The sequence below is a fragment of the Dama dama genome, chromosome 23, assembly GCF_033118175.1.
Source record: "Dama dama isolate Ldn47 chromosome 23, ASM3311817v1, whole genome shotgun sequence".
NCBI classification, from domain to species: Eukaryota; Metazoa; Chordata; class Mammalia; order Artiodactyla; family Cervidae; genus Dama; species Dama dama.
The window spans coordinates 80848089-80860659 of NC_083703.1; positions in this window are offsets into that span (position 1 = coordinate 80848089).

The following is a 12571-nucleotide window of genomic DNA, read 5'->3' on the forward strand; positions in this document are numbered from 1 at the left end:
GCTCGCAAGAGATGCAGGTTGGATCTCTGGTTGGGAAGATCCCCTGGAGGAGGAAGTGGCAACCCACTTCAGTATTCTGAGAATGCAAACTTGCGATTTACTGTGGAAAGGCTTTGGTCTCGGCTGGAGAGATGCACCGTTATAGAAGACAACCCACTTCACGTGTGGCCTGGGAACTCCAAAGAGCTGGCGGTTTTGTCCTGCCTCTCCGTATTCCTGCCCGTCATGTGGAGATGCTGGCCTTAGCTTGTGCTCTTCCACCTGGAGCATCCTTTCCATGCCTCTTATTTTTAAATTTTTAAAATATTATTTATTTGGCTGCACTGTGTCTTGGTTATGGCATGCAGATCTTCGATCTTTGTTGTGGTGTGTGGGATCTCGCTCCGACCGGGAATCAAACCCTGGCTTCCTGCATTGGGAGTGTGGAGTCTTAGCCACTGGACCACCAGGGAAGTCCCAAATAGCACCTACTGTTCTTATTTACTGTGTCAATTAATCTGTCTCTTCAGCTTACAATGTCCACTCCATGAGGGCAGGGTTTTTATCTAGTTTTCTTCACTGCCTGTCCCCAGCGTTCAGAACAATGCCCGAGACAGCAATAGTTCAATATTATTTTGCTGAATGAACAAGTAGTCTATACACCATTCCCACTCCCAAGCTTTCAGTCATGATGATGGGGGGAAGTGGAGATAGTCGTCCAAATAATTCAAATCAAAGATGACTAAATAAGCCCGGGGGTTATAATGTGACTATAGTTAATGACACCATATTTGAAAGATGCTAAGAGAGCAGATCTTAAAAGTTCTCATTACAAGAAGAAAAACTGTGTAACTATCTGGTGATGGATGATAACTAGACTTACTGTGTCGATCATTTTGCAATGTATGCAAATGTGCACCTGAAACTAATATAATATTATATGTCAATTATAACTCAATTTAAAAAAAAAGAGAGATGACTTTCTTTTGAGCTGTCAGCACTCCAGGACCTCACTTATGTGGGTGGGTTTTTACAATTCACCAGTTGTAGCGATTGTGAAGTTTAGCCTTAGGCATCCAAGCAGTGCGTCACGTGGTAGATGCCACTCCGAAGCTCAAAACAATATATTCTTTATTCTTACACACACACACACACACACACACAAAATACCCAGGAAATTCTGTAAAAAATTTTCCAGAAAATGCATCATTTGGTATCATGAAGAATTGCATCAAAGAGTAGGTGCTAAATAGAACTTTCTTGACTTGGCCCTCACCAAGGAAATGTAAAAAGTCAAAGCATTTTGTTTATAGAACACCAGCTCCATAATGGCAGGACCAACCAAGTTATGTTCTCTGCTGTATCCCACACTCCTGGCAGGGTGCCTGGCACATAGCAGGGGATGGGAGCTGTGTTAATGAACAGATGGATGAATGAATGAATGGTGTCCATCCGTCTCAGCTACTGCGATATAGACTGAACTTTAGGCACCAGTTGAGATCATGAAAAGTTGTGGGAGAAATTTCCCTTGTGTGTGCAGTGTAGTGGATGGATAGGTAGCCGTTTAATCTGAAGATCAGGCGGCCATTTGCACGCCCAATTAAAAGTTTCCAACCACAGTTTTGCTTGTGTGCACACTGCCCCTGTAATTAACCATGCGTATAAAATGTATTAGGCTTTTGTAATAGGAGAAACAATAAGGAAATATATACCTGTGGGAGACAGGTGAGCATCCAAGGAATTCTAGGCCTGAACAACAACAGAAAATATGAAAGCAATTAGGTAATGCTTTTTACGTCCTCAGAGCAGAAGGCGTCTGAGAGCAGATCCAAGCTTTACCCAAAAAACAAACAAACAAAAAAGTAAAAGTAAGAAAACAGTTTTAAGGCCAATGCTAGGTCTGGCCAGCTAAATATCTTTACTCAGTGTAACAATTATCAAATTATTAAACAATTTTTCTAATGAACCACTCCAAAAATGTAGTGGCTTAAGTCAACTAACTAAAAAAAAATTATGACTTTTTTTTTTAGAGCAATTTTACATTCACAGCAAAATTGAGAGAAAGGTAGAGATTTCCCCCAAACCCCTTGCTTTCATATATGCACAACCTCTTCCAATCTTTTTTTTCTAGGTCATATTCTTTTCAGTGAAACTCTATCCAAGTGCGCTGCCGGATGCATTTGCGATCAGCGGCCAGGCTGGATGACGCAGGGCAGCCCCCCTCGCGTGTCTGCGGGCCGTCCTGCTGGACAGTGGAGGAGTGCTCAGCCTGGACGGCTTGTCTCTTCCAGGAGGTCTTTCATCCCCCAGCAGGACAGCCTGAACTTCACCTGACGGCCTCAAAGAGTGAAATACATAAAGCGCTGGGACTCCCCTGGCGATCCAGTGGCTAAGACTGCATCCCCAAAGCAGGGCGCCTGGGTTCCATCCCTGGTCAGGCAGCTAGATCCCACCTGCCGCAATGGAGAGTTTGAAGGCCTCAACTAAAGATCCCGCATGCTGCAGCTAAGACCTGCTGCAGCCAAATAAACACATAAAATACATTAAAAAAAAAAAAGAAATATATAATACAAAGTGCCTTGAGTCTCATCTGAGGCCCTGTGCCACAGCTCTGAGACTTGAAGATAACAATAACAGAGTGTCACCATGGGGGAAAACTGGTCTAGCCAAAACTAAGAAGTATAATCAGTAAATCGACTTACTATGGCAGAAATAAGCGACTGAATAAAAACATAGGAGAGGTGATATCACTGCTAGGACTGTCAGATTTAGCCAAGCAGTATTATTAACAGCATGCAACAGTTGGGGCTATACTTACACTAAAAAATTATTTGTTGTTTGTCTGCAAGTCAGATTTAACAGGGCATCTGTGCGTTTTCTGGCATCTACTGTTAACCCCTATGCTGTGGATCTCCACTTTTCCACCAGGAAAGTGACCAAGTGAGAGAGTGGGGAGTCGACTGTATGTTAGGTAATAGTAAGGCTTAAATTCTTTCTTTTTCTTTCTTCAATATAAGAAGCAGATAGAAATGAAAGTGCTGACATTTCCTTCTGCCCCCCTAGTGGGTCACCTGCCACCAACCACCCTCTCCTCTTTGGAGATCTGCTACCCGTGACGCTCCTCACACTGGGGATCACTGCTTCCTGGGTTTAATAGTCTCCAGGGCTAACTCACAGATCACACGACCTTGAGCAAATATTTTAAATCTCTCAGTCTCCTCATCTGTGAAATGGAGCTAATAATAGCACCCACCTCGTTGAGCCTTATGAGGATCATATGTAGAGCATGCGTGAAAGGCTGGACACAGCATCAGAGACGGAGGATGTCTCCTCCCCCCGAGGAGGCCGGTTACACGTTAGCTGTTACTATCATTGCTCTCATTGTTTTTGGTGGTCATGGTTGGTCTGATTCCAATACGAGAAAAATTGTTATAGCATTAAAAAAAGAAGAAGAATCTTAAAGGCTTTTTCAAACTCCATATCTGTTTTAAAAAATTACATCTAATGCAAAGTCCCCAGAATTGGTATTCTCAAATAGTGGGACTTTACTTACATTTCGAACTTAGCGTTAAAGTGGAGCTCTTAGAGCGAATTTATGCATATACACTTCTGCATACACAGCCCACAGCCTTGTGAATGTACATCAGATCCTTGAAGCCTGTCAGGAAGAGTCTCAGATAACTGGAGATATGCGGGGATTGGCATACGGCAATAAAAATGCCATACCGACACCTAACCAGGTGCAAAGCACTTACCCTCCCGATGGTTGGCTTTTCCATCTCAGCTTTTCCTAAGATTTAAGAGAGCCATAGGGGCACAACTTCCACGTATAAAAGAAATTAGCTACAAGGATATATTGTGTAGCCCAGGGGATGTGGCCAATATTTTATAATAACTATAAATGGAGTGTAACTTTTAAAAGTTGTGAATCACTATATTGTGCACCTAAAACTTATGTAATAATTGTAAATCAACTATATCTTCATTAGATAAATAAAAATATAAAAAGATGTTGTGTATAAAAAGACTTGTATGAACATTGTACAAGCACATTATTTTAAAGTCCAATGTGCCACTCACACATTATCAGTTGTTATGCCCAAGAAGCACTTGCTTCTTTTGTGACTGTAAATCCATTTTTAGGCCCAAAAGGATACAATAAAATTATTTCCAAGTTTATGGCTGAAAATCAAACACCTTACTTAACCTTCAATCCTGACCTTTTTTAATTCACAAAGTTTTGAAGATAGTCACTCTGAGGATTGTGGGAACCTTGCTTTTGTGGGCTGAGGATAGTATTCACAGTGTTGGACATAATACTAGCTTCTAATAGGTGCTTAAGATACAGCTGTAAATGAAAGGAAGACTAAAAGGAATGGGGTGTCCTGAGGAAAAAGATCTACTTCATGCTGAGATGCATACTGGGGTTGTTTCACTCTCGAGGGTTGATGCAAACATGTTTTCTACTCAGGTTCTTCAGTGGATGGGAGTCGAGTCTAGCCCAGAGAACTACTCCCTTAAATCAAGCATTTAGCACAAGTATAATCATAGTTACCAAGGGAGATTTTGCTTTCTGTCTGGCCCATTAAAATATTTTCTGGTTAAGAGTTTGCACTGTTGGGGCAGATGACCTGGGTTTTCCTGCTTGACCCCTGTTCACGACTGCGTGACTTTGTGCAACTTTCTTAACTGTTCTGAGCCTCCATTGCCTCATCTGTAAATTGAGGGAGCCAAGAGGGTTTAGCTTGCTGAATTATTGTAATTACAAGGATAGTTACATTTGCATAATATTTATTTGTGCTTATTCTATGTCATAAGGCTTCCCAGGTGGCTCAGTGGTAAAGAATCTGCCTGCTAATGCAGGAGACACAGGTTCAATCCCCAGATCGGGATGATCCCTTGGAGAAGGAAATGACAACCCACTCTAGTATTCTTGCCTGGGAAATCGCATGGACAGAGGAGCCTGGCAGGCTACAGTCTATGGGGTCGTAAAGAGTCAGACACGACTGAGAGATGGAACGCACACACACTTACTGTGTCAGGCATTCTCTAATCATCACCCCTAGACTCCATCAAGGAAGGTAGATTAAGTCATGAAAATATATCACACCCAACCCAACAAAGTTTTTCCCCCTTGAGTAACAGATTTATATATATATATATATGTGTGTGTGTGTGTATCATTCTTTCTGAATTTTTGCATACTACTGGTCTAAGGGAAGTGGGATGAAAGACTCAAAGAACAGTAGTAAGAAATAGTAGTGGAAAATAAAAAAAAAATTTTTTATAGCAAGGATATTGTTGTTGTTGTTTAGTCGCTAAATCATGTTTCTTTGTGAGCCCGTGGATTGTATGTAACCTGCCAGGTTCTTCCATCCATGGGCTTGCCCAGGCAAGAATACTGGAGTGGGTTCCCAATTCCTTCTCCAGGGGATCTTCCCGACCCAGGGATCAAACCCCCACTCTTGAATCTCCTGCACTGGCAGGCAGGTTCTTTACCACTGAGCCACCAGGGAAGCCCCAAGCCAGGATGACTAACACATCATTATCTTTTCGGTTCAGTTCAGTCGCTCAGTTGTGTCCAACTGTTTGCAACCCCATGGACTTCAGCATGCCAGGCCTTCCTGTCCATCACCAACTCCCGGAGTTCACTCAAACTCATGTCCATTGCATCAGTGATGCCATCCAACCATCTCATCCTCTCCCGGCAATCTTGATTCCAGCTTGTGCTTCTTCCAGCCCAGCGTTTCTCAAGATGTACTCTGCATGTAAGTTAAATAAGCAGGGTGACAATATACAGCCTTGAGGTACTCCTTTTCCTATTTGGAACCAGTCTGTTGTTCCATGTCCAGTTCTGACTGTTGCTTCCTGACCTGCATACAGATTTCTCAAAAGACAGGTCAGGTGGTCTGGTATTCCCATCTCTTTCAGAATTTTCCACAGTTTATTGTGATCCACACAGTCAAAGGCTTTGGCATAGTCAATAAAGCAGAAATAGATGTTTTTCTGGAACTCTCTTCCTTTTTCAGTGATCCGGCAGATGTTGGCAATTTGATCTCTGGTTCCTCTGCCTTTAGAAGAACTAAAAAAGATTATTATCCTTTAGAAGAACTTAATTGTTCTTCGGGGGAGGGACGAGTTTCATAGTCAATAAATTCAGGAAACACAGTCTCCTCCCTTTGAAAATCCACAGCATATGTTTACATAGTAAAGGCGCTAAGAAGTTCTGTAGGAAAGAAAACACTTTGGTGTTCAGTAACCCAGCATTTCCTACGCTGACTGACCACAGACATTGCTGCTGTTGTTTTATGTCTTCTATCACTTATTAACACTGTGGAACACAGTCTGGAAAGCTCTAGCCTATTGCTGTGTCTACAGGAAATCCAAGCAAACATGAGGTTTGCTCACGAGGATCGGAACATAACTCCAAGAGCACTGCTGGAGAAAGGCAAATGACCAGCTCGAACATTTTTCAACCGATTCTTGTGCTTGTGTGCAGATGCGGCTTCAAAAGCTGAACTGCGAACGGCAGAAGACCTGGTGAATGACAGCCACAGTAAGGAAGCAGAAAAGGTGCCGTCTGTTGCTTGCACAGTGAGACAAAAGCACGAACAGGGCTTGGTTCTTTCGGCCGCAGCCCCGTGCCGGGTACGGCCCTGTGGTACCGTGCTCGGGGCAAAGGGCAAGCCTACGTCGTGTCAAGCGGCGCCTATTTATAGGCAGTGAAGGCTGTTCTCACTTCAGGATGTCGCCGAGAGGGCTGCTACTCAGTTTTGAGTCAACACTGTTATTTCTTCCTTCCAGTTTTATTGAGATATAATTGGCTTACGTACTGTGTAAGCTGAAGGTGGACAGCATGATCTGACTTACATGCATCATGAAATGATGACCACCACAAGATGAGTGAACATATAAATTAAAGAGACAACATTCAAGAGACAGAACAAAAAATTGTGATGAGAACACTTAGAATTTACTCTTTTAACAACTTGTATATATAACATGCGGCTTCCCAGGGAGCTCAGCAGGTAAAGAACCCGCCTGCCAATGCAGGAAACCCAAGAGACGAGGGTTCAATCCCTGGGTGGGGAAGATCCCCTGGAGAAGGCAATGGCAACTCACTCCAGTATTCTTGCCTGGGAAATTCCATGGACAGAGGAGCCTGGCAGGGCTACAGTCTAAGGTTGAAAAGCATTGGACGTGACTGGGCATGCACACACCTATACAACATAGAGCAGTGCTAATTATATTTATCATGTTATATAGCACATCCCTGACGCTTATCATATAACTGGAAGTTTGTACCTTTTGACTACCTTCATCCAATTCTCCCTCCTTCACTCCCCACCTCTGCTGACCAAGAGCCCAATCTGTTTTTCTATGAGTTTGTTCATTTTTGAAATATAATTGACCAATAACACTATGTTAGTTTCTGGTACACAACACAGTGATTTGGTATTTCTATATATTTCAAAATGATTGCCACCACATTACTTAAGAAAGTTACTTATTCATCTTGCTTATTTATACTTTTCATTTTCATTTCTCTGCTTAATAGTTTAATACAGTCCTAAATTTTTGGAGAGGAGATTTTGTTGTTGTTGTTTAAACCACCTGTGTTCAGCTTTAAATAAAGTACAAAGAGTAAAAGTTATAAGATTTTACCACGTAGTAAAGCGTACTCAACGGTTTGATGAACTTCATTCTTTGTTTTAAAAAAAATTTTCATTAAAGTATAGTTAATTTACAATGTTGTATTAGTTTCTGGTGTACAACAAAGTGATTTATTTATATATTCTTTTTCATATTATTTTCCATTATTTGTTGTTCAGTGGCTCAGTCATGTCCGACTCTCTGTGACTCCATGGACTGCAGCACGCCAGGCTTCCTTGTCCTTCACCATCTTCTGGAGTTTGCTCAGACTCATGTCCATTGAGATGGTTTGTTACAAGTTATTGAATATAGTTTCCTGTACTACACAGCAGCATCTTGTCATTTATCTACTATTTGTGTAGTAGTTTACATCTGCTAACCCCACACTCCAGTTCATCCTTTCCCATCCCTTTTGATAGTCATGTTTGTTTTCTGTGTCTGCGAGTTTGTTTTGCAAATAAGTCCATTTGTGTCACATTTTGGATTTCACATATCGGTGACATCACATGATGTTCGTCTTTTTGACTTCCTTCACTTAGTGTGATAGTCTCTGGGTCTGTCCACATTGCCGCAGATGGCATGGTGTCATTCTTCTTTGAGGCCGAGTAGCATTGCATTGTGTGTATGCTCCGCGTCTTCTTTATCCGTTCATCTGTGGATGGACATTCAGGCTGCGTCCATGTCTTGGCTGTTGTGAATCGCGCTGCTGTGAGCGCTAGGGCGCGTGTATCTTTGGTGCCCTTCCTTCTTGACTTCTCTCTCACACACGGTAACTTTACAGTACATACACCCTCTGCTATGTGTCACAAGCCTTTTTCTGCAGTAATAAACATCGTCCAACCTCATTTTTATTAACGGCTGAAAATATTCCATGGTGTGACTGTGCCATACATTATGTAACCCTTTGTCTACCTTTGAGGGACATTATGGTTTTTTGCAATTTGTGATTATTAACAATTCTGGTGGGAACACCCTTGTGTGTCTAGCTTTTCACACTTAAAAGATGTTCTCCTTAAGGTAAACCTCTAATAATATCTGTGACAAAGTGTACCTCTGTCTTATGTTTGGTACCATGTTGCCAAATTTTTTTCCAAAAAGGTTGTATGAAATTGCATGCATGCTAAGTCAGTTCCGACTCTTTGTGACTCTATGTACTATAGCCCACCAGGTTCCTCTGTCCATGGGATTCTCCAGGCTGGAGTTGGTTGCCATATTCTTCTCCAGGGGATCTTCCTGACCCAGGGGCTGAACCCAGGTCTCATGTCTCCTGTATCGGCAGGCGGGTTCTTTATCACTAGTACCACCCTCATTCTAAATGTGCAAGAAATTGCTTCTTTTATACTTGCAATTCTTATACATTTATAAGACCACTCTTGATCTACACTTTAAAGTATTACTATTCCCTAGCAGAAAAGATCAGTTCTGTTGTGAAGTGGGTCACTTTTGAAGAAAAAAAAAAAAATGCCTACAATATGGAATCCAGTTAATTTTCCATTTTGTCCACATAATAAGGAGAGAATTAGTAGTTCTTTAAGCAGGATAGAGAGAAAATTTGGACTCAATACTATAACGCAGATGTGTGTGTTAGTTGCTCAGTCGTGTCTGGCTCTTTGCAACCCCATGGGCTGTGGCCCACCAGGCTCTTCTGTCCATGGAATTCTCCAGGCAAGAATGCTGGAGTGGGTTGCCATTTCCTTCTCCAGGGGATCACCCTGACCCAGGGATGGAACCCCTGTCTCCTGAATTTCCGGCAGATTGTTTACTATCTGAGATGACACAGATACAAAAGAGAAAAAGTTTCATCTTTTCCAATGTTTGGAAAATGCCTAAGGATTCTCTTTAAGTAGATAAGAATCTATGCAAATCCAAGATTTAGTTACCTAAAGTACAATAGACAACCTGATCACTTAAGGGAGGATACTGCCTTTGAAAGTGAAAGTGAAGTGCTCAGTCCTGTCCTTTGCCACCCCATGGACTGTAGCCTGCACCAGGCTTCTCCCTCCATGGGATTTTCCAGGCAAGAGTACTGGAGTGGGTTGCCATTACCTTCTCCAGGGGATCTTCCTGACCCAGGGATCGAACCCAGGTCTTCCACCTTGCAGGCAGACGCTTTACCCTCTGAGCCATTTGGAACTTGCTTCATGAAACATTCTTGGAATTATTGACCGAATAAGTCTTGAAGAATGAGCGGGTTTATTTATTTATTTTTTTTGGCTTCACCTAAAGGCATGTGGGCTCTCAGTCCCCCCACCAGGAACTGAACCTCGGCCTGTGCAGTGGAATCTTAACCACTGGGTCACCAGGGAAGTTCCTGAATGGGTTTCTAAAGATGGATTTCCCTTTAGACAAGGGCACTTCAAACAACGCCTACTTCCGGTAATGTAGTAAATGCTCAATTTAAAAACATAGCTGGGGGGTGGGCCCCGCCCCGGCCCGCAGGCGGGCTCAGGGCTCTGCCCCCCCCCCCAAAAAAAAACAAAAACATAGCTGAATGAATACATGTCATAGGCAAAGTTACAAAGTCGTGTCCTTCCTATCCATCAGAATCTATCTAATCAGCTCGAGTTGATCAGCAATTGTTCATAGGTAACCGATGGGTGTTACGCACAAGCTCCGAGCAAATCTTCTCCTGAACTTTCACGTTCTCCATAAACAGAGGCAGCGAACGGGTGCGCAAGCGCCACACGCATGGCTTTTTAAAAATATTTTCGGTTCAGGTGGTATTTAAATATTTTGAAATGATGGCCACCGTTTCTAAAGTAAGCTTTTACACAGAAACCTGGAGGTCTGGCGTTTCTGGGCAGAAGGCGCGCTCCGGCCGCAGACAATGGGGGGCGGGGCGCGAGGCACCGCCGCCCCCCACGGCCCGGGCCCACCCCGCGCCGGGCGCGGCGGCCCACCTGCGTGGCCCCGCAGGCATCTGGATTTTGCCACACCTTTTTTTTTTTTAAGTTTGGACTGTGTACCTTGGAGATCTTCTTATCTGAGGTTATTCTTGAAATTCAGAGAAACTGGCTAGTTCTCTCTCCTCCCAGTTTTTAAGTGCTTGCTTCGCGAGCCTCCCGTGATAACCTGTATTCGGTTGTTCTTTGTCTGCCCCAGACTGGCAGGGACAGCTCTCTGGAGAGACTCGTCTCTCCGCAAACTCTCCCCGCAGGCTGATGGCAATCAGAGCCCCGGGTACCTTCTCCCCGCACGTGGGGCGGGGGCGGGGCGCCGCAGGGCCCACACGCAGAGGACGCGGGGCCGCTGCCGGCCTTTGGCTTCTCGGCCAGTCCTGGCTGGCTGTTCCTCTGACCCCAGCAGGACACTTACTCCAAACATATTTTGAGGAGGGGGAAAAACCCTCGATTCTACTCTGCTTTAAGCAAAAAACTAGCTTCTTCCTATTATATAATGAGACATAAAAAATAGAGAAACTTTCTTAACACTTTGCTATCAGAAAAGCAGACTTTTTTTACATAGCTCATTACATACAAGATAAACACATCGCCCATTCCCCCCTCCTTCGAATAACTAAGAATAAATGCCAAACTTCTATAACCAATTCGTAGGTACTGTAAATCCGCTTTATTTTCTCCAACAGTAGGTGTTTGGTGTCAATGTACATTTTTTTTTTCCTACCATAATGCTTCCTTTACCCAAACTATTAATTTTGTTTTTATGAATAATACAGTATGTCTCGGTTATTATTTAGTTTGATTGTATGCTGGCCTCATGCTCTGCATTTTAATTTAAGTGTAACTGCTCCGGAAAAATGCAAATCTCTCCTATTCAAATTCAAAAGAAAATAAATGGATTTTTTATGGCCTAAAGGATCTATTCATTACCAAATCATTTATCTTTTCAGAAAGAGCAGTTTATATATCCAATATGCTCCAGCGCTGTCTTTATTTTCTTCATTTTTTTTCTCCTTTGATAAATATGCTTGCTCTTTCAAATCTTCCTTGAATCTCTGCTGACAGGGGCAGCTTATAGCAGACTGAACAAGAATATAATTAATAGCATTAAACAAAAGCAAAGGTGGCATAGAAAGCTCGAACATATTGGATGTTAACAAAATAATAATAACTCTAAAGCTTGGATTGCAATATTAAAAGGAAAAAGAAAGCTACACTTGAGTTTTATCAAAGCAGAAAGACATCAAGTGAAGAAGAGACAAGAATATCTTTTTAACATTTAGCATTTTTTTCCTAGTTCCTGATTCCTTTAAGAGCTAGGAACACAGATACTCTAATCACGCTCTTTGATTTAATTCTAACATTACCTGCTATTAGAAGTTTGGCATTTTGGATGCCAGGCTGTATTTTTATTGAACACTGGTTTATATTTCTGTCTTGATGAAAGAAACCAGTTTGGAGGACCTTGCTTCTGGGAGGGTGTTGGAATACACAAACAGCTGTGATGTAGAAAGCAATTTCCGATGAATACCTTCCAGCGCAAGCTTGCCTCACGGCTTCCTCCTGAGTTAGGACGGCCCCTAAGTGAGAAATAGTAGTAGCAAGTGGGAGTCTGTGGCCTTTGTAATGGTACAGACATTTACCTTCCTCTGGCATATTGTACTTGAAAAATCATATGATTACATTAAAGTCACCCAGGATGTTGACTTTGCCCATTCATGTTTATGTATTCAATCGGATTTCAGGGCAAACTGAATGGATTTCTTTGTTCTCACTAGATTAAATCCAGATAGATAATCTGGTTTAGTTATGGCTACATTGTTTAAATAGTGCTCATTATAGTACTTACAATACAACTGGCAGAGGGAGCGATTTAAATGTTCATTTTGAAGAAGGAAACAAAAAAATCATATTTCAAGCTCAAAAAATGTACAGTCGGTTCTGAGTCCCTCCCTGACTGCAGGCCGTTTTCAGAGAACTGTTTACCTGGAAATCCTCGAACAGCCCTGTGCTCCCAAACGCGAAGCCCGTGTACAGGA